Below are 15,219 nucleotides of genomic sequence, written 5' to 3' on the forward strand. Positions count from 1 at the left end.
CTGTTATCTCTCAATAAGTATATTAATACATCTATTAAATTTAGCAAATCATTATTATTACTTAAGATCTGGTGCTTGCAGATAAGTCAGCTGTTAATAAGTCGATGTTTAACATCTAGTAAATGTATAATGAAGAATGTGTTGATGTTAAAGAATCCACACAAATCAGCAGAGGTTTATATGATAGGAGGTTAAACAGTTATTAACGCATAATATCAATGTCAATGAACATCATATAAGTATTTAAAGGAATTATATGACTGTGTGAGTTTACTCTTCACATCCATGACAGATAAATAAGGGAGCAATCTCATTCCCAACGCGTAACATAACCAACAATTTGTCACATCCCGAGGCGTCCCATGGGTACGGAAAAGGTAACCTTCCGCGTCCCTATGATACGCGCCCGATTGTGGATGTAATCCAATAGAATGACGCTCCAACTGGTAACACACGTTCCAGCCATGTATTTGAGCCCTAACCCTAATCCTAACCTTAACCACAACCTTAATGGTGTTAGATAGTGTTTTCGAAAGCGATTAAAATAAAATGAATATATATGTGCAGATTGAGTCCAAACGGTTCTCATGTTTCCACCTTTTTCTGAACACGTAACACAGGAACGTGTTGGGTGGCCGAAAGCGTAACATCCTGACGATTTGTCACATACCGTAATATGTTGGGAGTGAGAACATGTTGGCATCTTTCAGTGTGTGTCATTGATGGTGGTATCCTTTAATGCTGAATAATAATCAGTGGATATTTAAATGGAAGGAATGAGAGATGATGGATGAGACAGATTCATACACATCAACTAAATAAAAGGTGGCACTCTTATTTTTTTTAATGTTGTTTGAACATCATAAGTTAAAAGACAAAGAAAGAAAATTGCTCTTGAAGTTCAGTTTGCACTCAGCTTCCCACCCTTGGTTGGCCGGCAACAGCACACAGAAAGTATATCCACTGTATCTGGCCTTTTCCTGCTACCTTGATCTAAGGGTGGTTATTGAAATGTCATTACTGTAATTCTGCAATTTTAAAGGAACATTTATTAGGGTTTTATGATGGAAAGAACACATTGTTAAATTACCTCTTATTTGGACCATCAGTCCATTTCTCAGCCCAGACCTGTGTAATCTGTGTAATTTTGTGATATACTGAGCTGATTGGAGATAATGCCACACTATGGGAATAAAGATAGGTCAATGAGCCACCCTTAGCGTAAGGATTTAATGGCCCGCTAAGGGCTGAAAGCTGGAAAGCTGCCTCTTTAATGTGTGATCATTATGTGAAAGAACAGAATTACAGTACCAGCAGTAATAATATCATATTGTTCATGTCAAGTAACTGAAAACTCATATATATTACGGTCATACATTATTGCCATTATTCATAGACTGATTTGTCTTGAAGAAAAAACAGTGTCAAGATCCAAAGAAAAGCCTGTAACAACAGATTCTTCTCAAATATTTCAGCAAATATCTACAGATGTACTTTGAAGGCCAGTTAAGTACTTGTTTGGGCTTTTTTCCCCCTCATTCATCGTTACATTGGAAATTAACCTTCTTGTAAAGTGTATCAGCAGCATGAGAAGTGACACTGCGGGAAATGTGACCCGTCCTCATTTATCAGGAGAAAACATTTTAATCATAAAGCCGCTAAAAGCTGTAAGGAGATGTGTTGCCAGGTTTAATCACGTTTCACTCTCACTGGCTGTGCTTTGAAGAAGGAGTGCAGTTTGACTCGAGTGTCCCACGGGCCTTTCTTGAGTGATCCGCTGAGGTCCTCTTGCCAAGGATAGGAAGCTAGGAAGCAGACAGGAAAGAGAGTGATAGACATCTAATTTGGCAGTGAGGTGGAAATGACAACTAGCTTTGATGCCCATCAGCATGCAACAGGTATTTAAGTACAGCAGCATCTTTTTGTTGAAACCGTGGTACGTTAAGTACGCATCGAAACAGGGTTGGAATGTATCCGGTTTCCTTAAAACGATTAATCGGATAATTATTAAAAATGTTTACACAACCTATAATTTAGTGCTTTCTTTTTTAGTTAGTAAGCTAGACCACAGTTTTGTCAGGGCCTCTGTGTTTGGTTTTATTCATAATTAATTGAGAAGATACAACAGTTTGACGGTTGATCCAAAAAGATGGTTCCACTTACATAAGCAATGAACTCATTTAATGCTCCGGTCAAGCCACATCCAGTCAGGTGTCCTTTTTCTAACAAAGCTGTGTAAATAAAGGATAAGAACACAATATCAGAGCAGAATACACAAGCTTTAATTCTCCAGCAAGGTGAAGCAAGAGAAGGACAGAATGGCATGAAGGGCAAATGAGGGAATGGGGGAACGCAGCACCATGGACAAATGGCACAGATGACAGACATTTAATAAGAAGCTGAATTTGAGAAATGGCAGCAGCTGAACGGCAGGAATAAATGAGAGAGCGAATGAGAGAAATAAATGATAGGAGGGATAGAGGCCATGTTTGCCAGCCAATCACTGAGTGTTTTCACTCTGTGCAGGTTTTCAGGAGTGTGCAGACAGAAGCACACACTGGACAATAGAGATAGAGTGGGCATTCGCGTGCACACACATGCACAGACATCGACATTTTTAGTTAGAAAAAGAGACAGATATAGGAACAGCAAGAGACCAGCCCCTCTCTCTCACACACACACATGCAGAGTTCTAGAAAAACAGGTGCAGACAGCAAGAAATCCCATCTATAGGGTATTTTTGTGGTGCGTATTGTTGCTCCCATAATCTCTTATCTTTCATGCTTACTTGCTCTAACACCTCTCTCTCACACACACAGACACACACACGCACACACACAGACACATATATATACAGTTTGTGGCAGGGACTACCCTGCTTTCACAATCCCAGGTTCCTAGGCCAATTTGAACTGTAGCAGTGAGCGATGGTGACCCACTGGTGCCAGCAGACCTTGGTGGAAAAAGTCATTTTTCACAGCTTGTGCAAATGCAAACTTCTCTCCAATGAGAGCTCAGGTAATATTTTGCCTCTTGGAACGATTACTTTGTGTTTAGGGAAAATAGAAATATATCATACTTTTACTAGAGTTTCTTTGAAAGGTTTAACTGCTGGAAATATTTAAACTGAAGCTTCTGAAAAGCTGAGCTAAGAGCTGAGTTTTAGAGTTTCCCAGTGGGTAACTTTTCAGGACGGAGGGAGGGAGCAACTATTCCCAAACTGCTCACTTTAACTAATTTAATTCCAGGTAAATTTTACATGTAATGTTGCTGCATATGAAAAATGTAAAACATTAAAATTAAATGGAATCAGGTCAAATGAAAGATACTTGTTTGGTATATATCCAGTTTATATTGGAGCATTTCATTTCATTTATTTATTTATTTCACACTTGGTACAACAATTCAAACAAACCAACCACACTTGCTATCAAAAAGCACTACAACCATGTGTGAAAAGGAGCAGGAAGAAGAAAATATTCTTATTTATTATTATCTTATCCCTGCCCCTGCATAATTTCCTCGTTTATCATATGAAAAAAATAAACCTTTGATTTGTATTTCAGTTTCATTTTACTCACTTATTGCTTCATGTTTCTAAGGACCAACATGTGCCATTTAAAAAAAAAAATCTGTTAAATGCCACTGTGGTGACAGTTTTAACTGATTTAAAAACAGCAGCTTTGACGAATGCCGTGATGAAAATGTTTCATTTGTTTCACACTCTTTCCCCGAACCACATGCTGATCACAGTAACTGTTCACACTGCGGAAGGCAAAGTGAAGACATTAAACCATAATACAACATTCAACTCACACAGCATTCATTCTAGCACAATAAGCCAAAATGTGTTTAAAAATATTCAGTTCAGTGCCACTTCATTTATATAGCACCAAACCACAAAAATATCAAGAACCCAAGGTTCTTTATAATGTAAGGTTAAGGCCCTACAATGAACAAGCACTTGGCAACAGTGGGAAGAAAAAACTCCCTTCCAACAGGAAGATACATCTAGCAGTACCAGGCTTTAGGGAGGTGCGGCTGTGGAAGAGAACTGGAGATTAACTACTACTTATTAACTGCAGAGTTGTGTATAAACACACAGTGAGTGAAAAACAAATGTTCAGTGCAACATGGGAACCCCCCCCCCCCCCAGCAGCCTACGCCGATTGCAGTGCAACTAAGGAGGGTTCACCCGATCAAGCCCAAAATTAGTTGACATTATTGGCAGGCTAAAGTTATAAATTAGCCTATTTAGCTGTTTTGGCATTGATGCAAAGACTGCTTCCTTGTTAGCTTCTATAGCCACTACATAAGTATTAAAGAAGCATATAACAGCACATTAGAAGTGGAAAAGAGTAGTCTAAAGTCGGGACTGGTGTATAGAAAACTAATGAATCACAGTGAGGAGAGCTATAATTTCCATGTGTGAACACACTGTCTACAGTGATGAAATTTTTTATAGTTATAAACCATTTCTCAGATATTTAGTGCTTGGAGGGGGGCTGGAATGATTTCTGCCATTTTTCTGAGCTCTGTGTGTGTGGTTTAGAAAATCATGTGAAACATTTGCCAGGAAATCAGCGTCTAATGTAAGTTACTAAGTTGCATTATAGGAAACGTAGGTGTGTGTTTGGGTTGTTTTACTTGTTGTCTTTGTTGCCGTTTTGCATCTTTACACAACTTATCATGTACACAGTGGTATTTGAAATGGACTGTTAGCACAGGGGGAAGCGTAGCCACATCCATGTGTGGGAAGAGCCAATCTGGTCTCAAAAGCACAGTGCTTTAATGAAATGAAACAGAGGCTTTAAAGAGGGCATTCAAGTGTTGTGAACGCTGGAAAAGCAGAAATCATGTCTCTACTGTAGCTGTCAGAATAGCTCATCTGTCACATCTGTCTTGCTGTTTGATGTAAATGCCAAGATTGTGGTGCCTTTTGTAGATCTCCGAGGCACAAGTATAAAAATAATCTTCTAGGAGTTTTCTCCAGGGACGTCACACCAACACAGTAACAACATTTTCTCTGCAGCTGTTATCAGACACACTGTACACTTCCCCCCCAAAGGTAAACACTGCCAGCAGTGATGGTGGACGTGTCATGTGAGCCCGCTGCGTTTCATAGTCGTCAGCGTTCCACAGCAAGTCGTCCGTCCTGCACTCCATTCCCGCTCGCTAACACAGCCTAACACAGTCATTACCACAGAATGCACTAAAAGAAGATATGTTCCTGCCTCGTGGACCCTTTGGCTGCGGGAGCTTTTAAACAGGATGATGCAACTGATGGCAATTTACATATAAAATACACCAGAGATATGGGCAGCAGCATCAATATTTTCATCTGGTTTCCCTCTCAAATTCCCTAATAGAGCATAAACAAGATTAGAATACATTTTGTGTTTTGGTCAGTTGGGACACGATGCCTCTGCCATAAACGATATCGCAACTGATTTTCTGATAAACCAATTCTCTGTAGCATTTACAAACATCCAGACTTTTGGTTCCTGCCTCATTTCAGCCCCAAATGCGCCGGTCGAAGCCTTATGCCTTGTTGGCTTTGGTCCAGCTTTCGTTAAATCACGGGCAGAGTAAGGAAAGCTGAGTGGAGCCACATCCATTGTGTGGTTGGACCGGAGCCTATAACACTCAGTGGTGATGATGGTGAACAGCTGGGCCTGACTGCCGGAGCCGTCGGTACACGACGAGATGATCGATAGCTCGATGGCAGGATTTCAGCCTGTATTTGGGCAGAGTGGAGTGACATAATGGAGAGTCAGAGTAGTTATTTTTGGAACTGGGACTTTTTAATCTTCCTCTGGGCTCTGTGGAGGGCAGTGGGTGATGCCTTTTGGTAAGCTTAGAAATAATATTTGGAATGGCTTTAAAATGAACAGATGCATTAAAATGCCAGGTGATCCCTGCAGTGGTCATTCTCTGATTCGGGTTCATTTCAGCTTATTATTATGATATAAACATGAACTTCTGACACTATCAAATCTTTCATTCGAATATATAAAAAAGTTTAAATCCCTGTTTTTGTTGTAAAACAATGAAGCTGATGCCGACAGAAATAGATACATATAAATGGATTTTCCCAGTGGAAGTTTTTGTGTGACTTTGTATCTCAAGTTGTGTCTTTGAAAAGCCTTGTTTTCCTCATAACATACGATTACTTTACCCAGTTTAAAGTTTGCTATATAGAAAACCTTTTTAGCAGTAAAAATCAATAAAATGCATACCTCTTATTGCCATATATTTCTGTTAATCGAACACTATGTGGACGCTGCTGTGAGACAACATTTGCAGAGGTAAATTGTCAGGTTCTTATTTAATGCACGACTTAATCTACCTTACACAACATGTCTTTTTCACACACACACATTTACTTTTCTACATCTAAGTGCTTTCTATCTATTGATTCACACTCCGATAAACATCTGGGTTCAGTATCTTGCCCAAGGATACTTTGACTGGAGCATTCAGAGATGGAACCACCAACCTCTCAATTAGTTGACAGCCTGTTCTACCAAGTGAGCCACAGCCATCACATTAGATCACTACTAATGGGATGGGATGGCACAGATCCTCATCTGTGTGTTTGTGTGCGTGCGTTTCTGTTCTCGTGTTTCAAATTGCTGAGGGTCATCTGTTTTTGTTACTCACCGTTCTCTTGTACTCATGCAGACATGACTGGTATATAAAAATAAACGAGAAGGACTCATAAAAACCTTCTTTGTATCTTTGAACTGATTACATTTGTAAAGTTATTATTTTTGAATTATTGTTTTAATTAAGGTCAGTAACCCTCTGGTAGCAATCAGTTGTGGAATCAGGGAATAGTGACTGGAGGTTGCCAAGGGGTCACCAACTGTTCTTTATGCTTGTGTGAGTGAAGCCAGAATGTAATTAAATCCTTCTGTTTGCTGTGGGCATCCAATCAGAAGAAAGATAGCAAACAGAAATGTAAGCAGAGCCTTCCAGGCAACAGGACTGGCTAACTGTTCTCTTAGTTTAGTAAAATGAAAAGCTGAACAGTGCAAATGGCTTAGATGCATCAATAATCCAGTTAGTGCGAGAGTTAAACTGATATCTGAAACGAGCTTCTCATAATCCCTGCCTGAGCCTTAGTGGATCATTCTGACATTAATTTCGGGCCTATAAAGCTCAATAAAGCACTGCATGCTACACTGGTGAAAAACAAATAAAACTGAAATACTGTAAACGTCGAAACAAAGCCAGGGTGTTGTTGCGTTGTATTAAAAAACACATGAAAAACGTTTGTGGGCTCGGTTGCATTTCTGCTGTGAAGAAAACTTGGCACGTAATCAGGTTTGCATGTACTCTAAATATTCTATTGTGTGGTTGTTCTTTGATTTTGTTTGGCTTTGCTGACCTTAGATCTAATAAACTCTATCCATGATCAAAGAGAGTGTCAGCGATGTGATGGTCTTTGCTTCATCATGTTGCTCGACTGTGGAGAGAACATCCTCTGAGGCATTAATGGGGGTCATAAACTCTGATACGGATATTTGAACACATTGAACTTTAACTGGCCTTGCTCAGACAAGGACACATGCTCTCCCTCGAGGGCATTTCCATGAACAGAATTGGAAAATAGAAACTATTGATTTCTCTTTGTGTTTAATGTGATTGCCTTGGCTTTGTTTTGTTAATGTTTAGCGGGTTTTTTCTCTTTGGTTGCTTTTGTGGTTTTTTACCTCCTCTCACCATTTTTGGAAGGCCAATCATATTTCAGTATTCAGCGTAGAGGAAAGAGTTGTGTCAAAGAACTTGCGTTTTACATGTAGAAAGGCCTTACAAAGTCATTCTATGACACAAAATACTGGAATTGATCTTAATTAAAGCCTTATATTGATTCATTTTATGGCATTATCTTTTTTTCCCCTCAATTAGCACTTGGTGGATACAGTTTCCAATGTGAGCCATGCCTTAAATCAGCAACAGGAAATAGAATAAAGTTGTTTTTTCAAAAAATTGCCCAATGTCAATTTTTAGATCACTGTCGGGAAATTTCACCTTTCCTGGCCGTCACTGACTGAAAGCAGTGAATATTCTGTGGGTGGATGTAAGCTGCCAGCTGATTAAAGTGAAGTGTTTGTGTTTACTGTAATGATTTAGCTGGTGCTGCATCGGATGCCAGTCTGTTATTGATGGTTTGACTCCTGCACGGCAGTGCTTTGGCCCTGCTCCAAGTTGAAGTAATTGACACGTTGCCCCCTGGGGTTTGTGATTAACTTTACTGACATATAAGGCGAGGTGGGTGTGTGTCATTGCACACACTTGGCAGCGCTAACAGACCTTTGAAGCTGCTATGACAAAGTAGCCTTGAGTTATTAAAATTTTTTTGGTGCTGTCCAATGAAATGCCTGGAGAGATGAAACCGAAAACCCCATGCTGATTCACCCAAAAATCTGACCTAACCGGACTCATACTGCGATACTTCTACAGCACTTTTAGATGCTTCTAGAGGGTTAGGGTTTTTACCCACTTCTAAACATCTAAATCTGTGCATTTATCATAGAAAGTTCTTCTCAGTGTTGGGGTAGTCCAAAAACTCTATAAAGTATTACACTGATGAAGTAACTAAGGTAATTTTGGCTTGTGTTTGAAGAGCACTACATTAAAAGCCAAAGCTTGTGTGACGAGCTCAGTTAATTTAATTCATATGTGCACTAGGCAGGGAGGGACTGTGAAGTATGCAGAGGAAACTCATAAACCATTAAACAGCGATTTTACTCTAACCATAACCTAAAGATAAAGTGATACCAATAAGTTCTTATCGCAGGGCATCAAATATTGCTGTTCTGTCAAAGATATGAGATATGACTAGATCCTTTGGCTTTGGTGGCTTGTTGTAGAGGAGAGGAAGCTGTTCTCTGTGAAAAAACTGAATTATAAAATTGGAGGAGTGGTGCAAGCTTGGGGAGAGTCACAAGTTTGTCAGTGAAGAAATTGTCATTTGTGTGTTTGTGATTTGTGTTTTACACTTCATTTACACTCACGGATTTGTGTCATTGTCACTTACTTTCTGAATTCACTCGCTTGTTGGGTTCAGGCACTTGAAACTACTTGGTTATATTTTTGAAACGCTCCGAGTTTGGGTTCGAACGCAGTCATATCTCTCCTGGTTGAGCAGGCAGCCTACATTGCTGGTGACTGCCCATTTGGAAAAGAAATAGAAAAAACTTGCATAAGATGTGGCCTACTTCATATAGTGAATCATAAGGCTTATATGATTTACTCATGAAAGTGGCCACTTTCTCATTACTTTCATATATTGTTTTAGTAAGTATCCAAAACATTTATATAATATAATTTCATTTATGTAATTTTTCAAGGGATCTTATATCTGTTTTCACTCTTGTATGCTTTTCATAAAAATTTCACAGACAGATACAAACTTTATAAGATTTATAAAGTTTGTATCTATTCCATATGGGTGGCGTCAGAGTCCGCCACAATATTAACTCTTCACATTGAATCTCGGTGCTTATTTAGTTCGTTTAAATGTGACATAAACTGGTGACAAGTCAGGAGTAAAAGACACACGTCATAATTGCCATAATTGTATGCATCAATGTTCTGATATTTATACTATCCTTGGTCTCAGGCAAAGATTTGTGCACATGAGCCACAAATTCCATGCATATATCTCATGCACAATGCATTTCATGTCACACCAAATCTGACTGTTGATTCTCCTGCTGGATCACAGCTTACTGGGGATTTATGCTTCAGCGGGAAATGTACGCCTTAACCACAAACCCCACTGAAAACTTAAACTGTAACCAATGCGAAACGTGATGTGCAGCTCCCTACATATGCAACTACATGTCAAGAATTTGAATTTATCACTGAGAGAATCATCATCATCTTAATATAAACAATAATAATCATAGCATCAATCACAAATGTCAGTAAATTCCTGGAGGGACAATGCAGAAGCTATCAGAACGGATGTGTTCGAATGTACAAAGAAGGACCAGAGGGACAAATGTGCTGAAAGAAAACTGACTACAACCAAGAGCAGGGGGCCAGGGTTGAGAAGCAACCACACGGTAATTAACACATACTGCACAAGCATGAGCATAAATGCTGACAGCGACTTCAGCCGTTTAGGTGGATAACATCGTAGGTTCTACAAAGGTTCAAGGCTTAGTGTTTTCCACATTCACTACTAAATCCAGTTTGCACTTTAATTTGACCTATTGTACTTAACCTAGATTTTCTTGGTGTAGGTTGTGCTGTTTTTTGAAATGTTGACCCAGTTCCTTAAAAAAAAAAAAACAACACTTTTTCATGTACAGTATTTCCTTTTTCTTCCTACCAAACTACACCCACCAATTGAATCACCGTGCAGAAAAGGAAATTCTCACGTACCTGTGATGAGAAACCTGGACCTGTGAGTGGATGTAAACTTTGATGAGTGAGCTGTAATCTTTGGAAGCTACATGCTTGCTTTGGTTGGCAGATTGCACTTACTGGAAAGGTCACGGGCAGCCCACCGTGCAGTTTTCTGTGTTCACTGTACTAATACAGAACGCTGTTCTGCACATCAGGAGCAGGGATAGTGCAGATACATACCGTCTACATGCTTATGAACAACAACAGCATGAGCTGATTTCAGGGGGGGCACCCATTGCTTCCTTGACGTGAGTGTCTGAGTGTAGAAGGTTCAATCCTCCACTGTTCACTCTCTCACACATGCCTACACACACATTCACAGACACACACACACACACACGGTGGGTGTTCACTCTGATAGAAGACAGTGGGATGTCATTAACACTGTGTGAGGGGCCTTTAATGTAATTAACAGAGAGGAGAGGAGAGAAGGGAGGTGGCAGTGGGGGTGGCACCCACGAGGTCGAGCAAATCAACTCGCACCCCTTCTGCAACAGTCGAACACACGCAAGCCCACTTCCTCCCCGCTTTAAACCCCTGTTGAGAAAGCTGTAGTTTAATTAAAAATCCCCGTTCCGACAAACACTCAGAGGCGCTCACTGTACAGAAACACCACTTCAGTTTTCATGCACCGCAGTCAGAACATGTGGACTTGATTAGTATTAATCCTTATCTCAGAAATGGACAGCTTCTCAATTGTGTTTTTTTTCCTCTGCTAGCTAATTTCATGAAGAGCATAATTACAGCATTTTCAATTTCGTCCCTCAGCAGAGTTATGAGGCTCGTGCTCTATCTCTGCACTGCAGCTGAGAGGGGCCGGAGTGTGTGCTTGTGGGTGTGTTGATTGCATTTTTTTTTGAGGGTGGGGGCTGAAGTAAGCAGGAGAATTAGTAGGTTGCAGAGGTGACTAATACACCAGATAATTTGATCCCACGTCAGAATTGGAAAAGCAGCTGAAATCATGACAACTGTGTAAACCTCATAAAACACAGCAACTCTTCTGCAAACAGGGCCGGTTTACTAACAGCAACAAGGGGAAATATTAAATGAACGCAAACATTTCAGTGCCAGCGAAATGATTCCTCTTCCAGAATGTGCTCGGTAGCAGTATGAGATCCAGAAATCTGATTTACTTGCTGTCTATCTGGTGTTTGTTCCAACAGTAGGAGGATGAAAGGCATGTCGGCTCTGATTAGAGCCGCCGAGCTGGCACTGTTTGAGTGAACGTGTGTGTACTCATGCCTGTGCTTTGGTCATTCTCCAGTAGGGAAATCGGAGCTGCCCTAAGGCAGCAGTGGCCATGTTCCCATCCTTCTCAGTTCCTCCTTTCATCTATCTCTATATCTTTCTCTTCCTCGTCTTCCTCTCAGCAGTGTGACTGCTTCCTCGCCTGATATCTCCACTTTTACTCCTCGCTCAAATGCTCGGTAAACAGCTGCCGCGCATATCTCTGCACTCGTGAGCGAAAGCACCTTTTCGGCTTGTGTATATATTAAGATACAGGCAGCTCATCAAGAATGCTTTGTCAGCTTTGATAATAACTTGGGGCCCCAAGGCGTCAAGGCCCCTGATATTTTGTCACACTCCTCCAGCTCTGCAAGCACAAGCCAATATTGCCGGTAAAGCAGCTCTGCCTTCAGTGATAATGAGCTCTCCGTCCTCTAAGATAGTGCAGAGTGGACCGGTGCCAGATTCCCTTGAGGTGTTTGAGCACTGGACGACTTCTGACACCAACAGGACAGCAGCTTAGGTCCAGAGTGCACTTTCTACTAACTAATAGACAACCCTTAATTCAGAGTTGATTAAATGAAAATGTAATGATGTCCAAGGGGAAACGCAGTAATCACAGCAGCAGAGAATGAGGTAGCAAAGAAGAGGGGGGCAAATCAGGCATAGTCGAGTAAGTTAGTTTCAAAGTTTTACAGTGTGTAAAGCATAAAAGCATATAGTGATTAAAAATGCTGCAGGCCTACTATATGGAGTGCTGAAGATCATAAAAGCAATTTATTATGCTAAACAGTGGTGATTAGCCAGAAAATAAACTAATAAAGAAACAGCACTGCACTCACACTATCCATTAGTTTGCATCCATTAGTTTTAAATGTCCCCCACCTCACCCCCCTTCAAGAAGACAGAGTTCCTTCTGATCGTAAATCTACCTCTTAAAAGTCTAATGTGACACCGAGATGCATATTTAGCTAACAGTTTAGCGCAGTAATTAGCGTTTGGGAGCGCTATGCCTCTGCCAAGTTCCATCCGCCCAACATCTGTTCCTCACCTGCCTCCGGGGGCCAGTGCTCTTCCACCTCGTCCCCTCTCCCCCATCCCGCTCCACCGCCCATCTTTGCCTCGCTGTAGGTGGCAAAACACTTATCAGGTCTGGAGTGAAGTGATAGATAGAAAGGAAAAGAATGGCAAAAAAATGACAGGTCTGTTGGCAGCTGGAACCACTCACAGTGTTCTTTTGAGACTTAAGAGGGAGCCCCCCACCCCACTCCACCCGCCCCCACACACACACACCTCCTGCGGTCACCTTGACCCTTCTCCCTGCCTCTCCCCTTCAGCTACAATTAAATCACGATGGAGCACGTCAGGCCACCCAGCCTCGACGGTGGGCGTGCGCACCATCAGCATATCTTCAGCATATTCGCCCTGATGGGAAGCTTCTGCACTTGCCTGTGTATTGGATTTATTTCTCGCTCCAGCAGTGATGGATTTTCCATTTTCCTGTTTTGTGTGGTGGTGGCGCACTGTCGAGAGAAGCCTCACGTCAAGACTGTTGCATCTTCTGTCACTCGCCGTCTCACACCGTTTGCTCGGTGCCATTTTATGATTTTTCTCTTGCCGGCAAGCCGTGCTTCTCCATGACATGGGGGCCCATTTAAGTCTGATAAGTCATTGTTCAGACAATACAGAAAAGGGAAGGGGGGGGGGGGGGTGTCCTTTACAGTAACCAAACAATGTGGACACCTCCCAACCCTTTCAATTCTCTTACTTTCTGCCCTTTTTTTTCCCCTCCGTCTGCTCTTTCTTCATCTTTCTTCGCCTATAGCTTGTCTGCAGGCAAATTGTCATCTCAGAGCCCCTGCGGCAGGAGAGTTGGGTGTGGGCGGGGTGAGGTGGCGGGGATTATGACAGAAGCAGGATGAAGGGGGGCAGAAAATAAAGTTGCTCTTATCAGAATTTGCCAGGAGCAATGTGCACACAAAGCTGCTTGGGAATCCAATTTAGTCCTCGCTGTTAGTTTAAGTGATATCAGCGCAATTAGCCGTCACAGGTCAGAGTGTGAGACCAGCACGTTAAGTGATTTCCTGAAATCCCACCAGTGGAAGCACAAGAGGATGTCATTTCTCGAAGTTAAGAAGAAAAAGAAAGCGTTCCGACCCCACAAATGGACTGCTTCTTTATACGCTCCTGCTAATAAATGTCAGCCTTCTCTCGCCTCTTTTGTTTTGCTCATGTCAGCTGCTCACTCTGGATTTAAATGGATTTTCTTGCTCTATATCTCGCTACAAGGGTGACTTTGAGCTGTTTTAGTTTTGCTTGAGCCTCTGTGTAACTCAATTGTGCTTAATGTTGCTTTTGGGTGCACTACTAAGAATGGCTCCATGTTGGGTGGAGAAACGGTGGGAATGTCCTTGGTGTTTCTCACAAGAGCAATTAGACACTAAGTACGAAGGGGCATTGGCGGGATTGCGAGTTTGATCTATTTATAAATGCTACAGTGTGACTTTCTGATGCTTTTTGCTTTGCCTGTATGTTTCGTTGTGCACCTGTGAAGGAGCAATAGGAATAACCCAAGGTGACCAAGAAGTAAACGTTAGGGTTTGTTTTGTCCAGCTTTTATTCAGCCACAATACACTTTAGATCAAATAAAGTTTAAATTAAAGAATTTCTTTTAAGCGAGGTGTTAAACCTTACCATGGAATTAACTGTACTTCTTACACTTTAAATAACGTTCTCACATCATTTGAGCAACACTTACAATATTAAGAAAACGTAACAAAGCTACATCAGGAATATTGCTGTACAACACAAAGGAACCTGTAAAACGCAGTCGTAAAGCACTTTCTGTCTTCTGTTTAAGGACAGGTATGTTACTTAACCCTCTGAGGTCTAAGTCATCTAGATACCACAAACTTCTTGTTGTTTCACAGCAAGTAGGTGAAACAGCAAGTAGGTTTGAATCTGCTATCTGACTGGAGCTTTTTTCTGTGGAGTGTATGTTCAGTGTCAGTTGTATGGTTCTTTTTGTTTAAGGGGGACAGCCAATCACAAGTAAGTTGGCTTAAAGAGAAAGAAGCCTAAGCTTGTTTCAGACTGTGACTGAATAGAGAGCGGAACAAGCAATATAAAATAAATCTGTATTTTTATTAACTATAAATCTGTATAAACTCTACTAGAGATCAAGAATCCAAATATAGAGTTGAAAATAACATAACGGCTTTAAACTTTGCTAAATTTCTAAATTAAGACAGTGAGGTTCTAATGTAGAGTCTTACAAATGAGCCTGTGATTGTTAGTGTAGAGCATTTTAACTTTATTCATGAACTTTCTCAGGCAGGAGTGGGCTAGACCTTTTTTTATATAATTCCCAAATAAAAATCATGAGGTTTTAGTAATCTACTTGCTTTACATTTTTATTATTCTTTCCAGTATGTCACCACGTATGTATTCTCTGCACTGGTATCTTTCTCAAGGATGATGCTGAGAGCATGTGTGAAACAGTTACAACTGTTTTTTCTCCTCCACTGCAGATAGGGCAGCACAGAGCAGATATGAATATCGCAACAA

The 15,219-nt window shown here is 41.0% G+C and overlaps 1 protein-coding gene across 1 annotated transcript in view; it reads left to right on the forward strand.

Annotated features, from left to right (window-relative positions):
• Nucleotides 1–15,219, forward strand: part of LOC309687253 (calsyntenin-2-like) — a 341,001-nt gene that overhangs the window by 162,892 nt on the left and 162,890 nt on the right. The window lies entirely within an intron of this gene.

This window comes from Aulonocara stuartgranti (genome assembly GCF_965226115.1).
Source record: "Aulonocara stuartgranti genome assembly, chromosome: 14".
In the NCBI taxonomy this organism is placed as follows: Eukaryota; Metazoa; Chordata; class Actinopteri; order Cichliformes; family Cichlidae; genus Aulonocara; species Aulonocara stuartgranti.